Source organism: Pinus tabuliformis, chromosome 8 (assembly GCF_031772625.1).
Source record: "Pinus tabuliformis cultivar Carrire ecotype Pingquan chromosome 8, CPIR1, whole genome shotgun sequence".
In the NCBI taxonomy this organism is placed as follows: domain Eukaryota; kingdom Viridiplantae; phylum Streptophyta; class Pinopsida; order Pinales; family Pinaceae; genus Pinus; species Pinus tabuliformis.
Genome location: NC_142294.1, coordinates 770,761,702 through 770,765,380, shown reverse-complemented (window position 1 = coordinate 770,765,380; position 3,679 = coordinate 770,761,702).

Below are 3,679 nucleotides of genomic sequence, written 5' to 3'. Positions count from 1 at the left end.
TTTCGATATACCATTTACTCCCAAATACTTTAAAATGCTTGATTGGTGTTGGCTTCCCATGCTACAACTCATAAGGTGTCTTATCACAGTTTGGTCTAAGATGTGCCTTATTGAGAATGTGTATTGTTGTATGTACTACTTCTACCCATTAGGTTTGAGAAATGTTTTTTTCTTGCATCATGGCTCTGGCCATTTGCTAAACATATATGTTTTGTCTCTCTGCAACTCCATTCTATTGAGGTGTGTCTGCAATAGTATATTGTCATTTTATGCCAAGTTCATCACAAAAGTCTACAAATTCATCTGAAGTAAATTCACCTCCTTTGTCTGACCTTATGCACTTTATCTTGCACCCTGTTTGATTTTTTTGCGAGTGCCTTAAATTTTTTGAATTTTTAAAATGCTTCTGACTTATTTATGAGAAATTCCACCCATGTCAATTGGAATAGTCACCAATTATCAACATAAAATATTTTTCTCCTCCTTGTGCTTTTGTTCTGGAAGGCCCACACAAATCCATATGAACTATCTACAAAGGCATACTACTTGACATTTTATCTTTTTTCTTTGAATGATGTTCGAGTTTGTTTTCACATTTGACATGACTTGCACAAAGTGTTTTGAGGCTTCTTTATTGTTGGTAGATCTCTAACTGATGTCTTCTTACTAAGCCTGATAATGTGATCAAAATTGAGATGCCCCAATTTCCCATGCCATAGCCAAGATTCATCTTGTTTGCTGAACTAGTATTCTTCATTCTCTTCCTTCAAGATATATACATTATTCTCTATTCAAATTACTTTAGCCATAATCTTCCCCATAGTTTTTGTCCTGATTTCACACTCTTTCTGAAGAGAACATCACAACCTTTATGTTGGCTTGGTGGGACTTGACCCAGGTTCAACGTTAGTTAGCCAAACAAATACCTACACTACTGGCCCTTTCGGCATTATCCCACAGAGAGCGGACCGAAGTCTCACCTGAAGCAGTATGGGGGGATGTTGGAACCAAGTTTCTGCACCCTGAGATGGTCATGATGTCGGTTTATCTCTTCTATTCCTGCTTCCGCGTAGGTCGTTAAGTTCGAGGGCTCTATTTGTCTAGCCCTTTACTCTGCCATTCAGTACCTCCACGAAGGGGTACGATTAGCCTTCGTGCGGCCCTAACCTGTGGTTCAGGTACTTTCACGCTGCTAGGGCAGTGTATTGTGCAGATTTCCTAATTATTTTAAGCATCTTACTTATCTTATTAAACAATCACGGTTAGCGCCGCGTAAATGCGTTCAATTAACCAACATAATTACATACATTCGCGCATCACATAAGCATTATAAATGAAATTCATACACAATATGACAAGATGCATTAACAGGAAACAAAGACACAAAATTTTCAAAATGCTTCTCTTTATTAATATCTTCAGATGATTATAGACTCTATCTGCCCTGTGCACACAGTTGTAGGGGTTCGTGCACTCAGTTACGGACTTCTACCCTAGGCCTCTACGCACTCAGTTGCAGAGCCTCTACCTACGCTATGACCCAAAACTTAGACTTCTCTCCTTATCGCTCAAGACTTCTTACTTCTACCAAACTTCTTATGACTACTTAGAGCTTACTTACTTAGCTCTTTTTATACAATCCCATGGTCCGCGAACCATGGGTAGATCTTTACAGCTGACTTTACTTTACAAAATAAGGGCGGACAACCCTTTATGACTCATGACACCTTCACGCTCTGCGACCACAAAATGCGGAGACTTTACAACTTTATTACAAAATTTGACCCAAAACATGGGCTTTTAGCCCCAAAACTGTCCTTGGGGGATCCTGTTCCCAACAGGCCCCCAACACAAACATCGTGACTTGCCCTTGAGTCACTCAGCAAGTGTAGAGATCTTAGCGCGAAGACCTCCCAGCTCGACCCGTATGACCGCAACCTCAGCAGTGCACTGTGCGGCCGCCTGCTTCGCATCTTCAACCATCTGCTCGGTCACTGCTCCTGAACTGTCGGCCTGAAGCTTTTGCTGAGTTGCTTGCAAAGTCGCAAGCTTTCCTTCAATAGAGGTTGTGACCGTGTAAGCCTCATCCAGCCAGGGCTTCAGTTGTGCCTTCAGCACTGCTTCCTTGTGCAGCGCTGCATCCACCTGTTCCTTTAGCTGCTTGGCCTCCTACAGCTTTGCCAGTCTCTGTGTGAGTGCGACAGTTTGCGCTGTGCCTTTGACTTCATCATAGCGTTGTTGTAGCTCACGCGCTTCTGTCTCTAGTCATTTTACATTAGGGTCCTCCTGCAAGCTCGTCAAGACCTCGAACGACTACTCAAAAAGTTGCGTGCAATCTGCTACTGCACTATCAACCGCCATTATTTCCTCTGTGACAACGATCACTCGTTTCTCCTTTACTTCTAGCAGGGTTGAAGGTTGGGCCTTTAACTATAACTCGGTGATCTGCAGGTTGAAATCCAACTGAACCCTCGTCATTTCTGTCTGTGCGTCGCGCACCCCTGTAGCCAGCTTGCGAATGTGTACCTCGATTGGTTCTTCCTCAGGAATGGCCAACTCTAGGACCATTCGGCATGCCTCCTCGACGACCTGCATTATATGCTTGTTCTGGTTGGTCGCCTCGGTCACAGCGGTGATGGCAGAGTCTCGTTGTAGTGCCATCTACTCATTGTTAATCCGTTGCTCACTAATCACCTAGAGGGTGCGGTGCTCATGGGCCCTCAGCTCCGAAATCACTCCATCCTACAAAAGGTGGAGTGCCTTGCCAGGGAGCGCTGCCAAATTCAACCCTACTCCCTTCAGGGTGCTAACAGTGGACCTGTCAACTTCATTCTACATGGCTAGTGCTCCATCAGGCAACATTATCGCACTAGAGGTCTTGGCACGCAGCATCTCGGAAACTTCTGAAGTGCCGATAGCAAGGTTGGTGGACATCGTGCCAGCCTGTGACGCGCGGGTCTGCAACTCCTGCAAACCTGTCTAGATAGCCCCCAAGATTATTTGTTGTTACTGCTCAAACTGTTGTAGGGCCTCTGTGGTGACATCCCGCACCATGTCACCGATGTCATGCAAATCGCCCTCTGTGAGGGTGATTGGGTCCAGTGATGTCTTAGTAGCCTTGGATTTCTTCCTGGACCCTCCTTTCTCTTGCTCCCTTGGACGCTTGATGCGGGCAGACGTCGCCTGTGGGTCCGCACCGTGCTGTTATGTCTGCTCGTCCATCTCTTCCTCTGTCTCGGGTGAAGGTGACCTCATGCCTTTGTCAAAGCCTCGCTCTGTTCCACCTGTCTGCTTCTTTGTCTGTTGAGCGGCATCGCATTCTGCCTGGGCCTTGTTGGCGACCTCCTTCTTTCTCTTTTCTACCAGCTGTGTCATCTTGAGCTTGGCCTCCTCCTCCTTTTTCTGTGCGGCGTGCTTGCTCCCTCCCACCGCCAAGTCTGATGTGGTGCGCCATTCTGTCGGCCATCGATCAAGTATTGCATCAATGGCGTCATCCGTTTCCAGGTAAGGCAAGTCATACCATTTCTACGCAGGGTCCTTCTGTGCCCTGATGGACACATGGTGAAAGTTTGTTTTAAACTTTGTGTAGCCCTACAGGTTGGAAAACATCGTAGGTGATGATCGCAGTTTGCAATTGATGGCCATCCAGATGTTCATCTCCATCAAGATCCAGAAGATC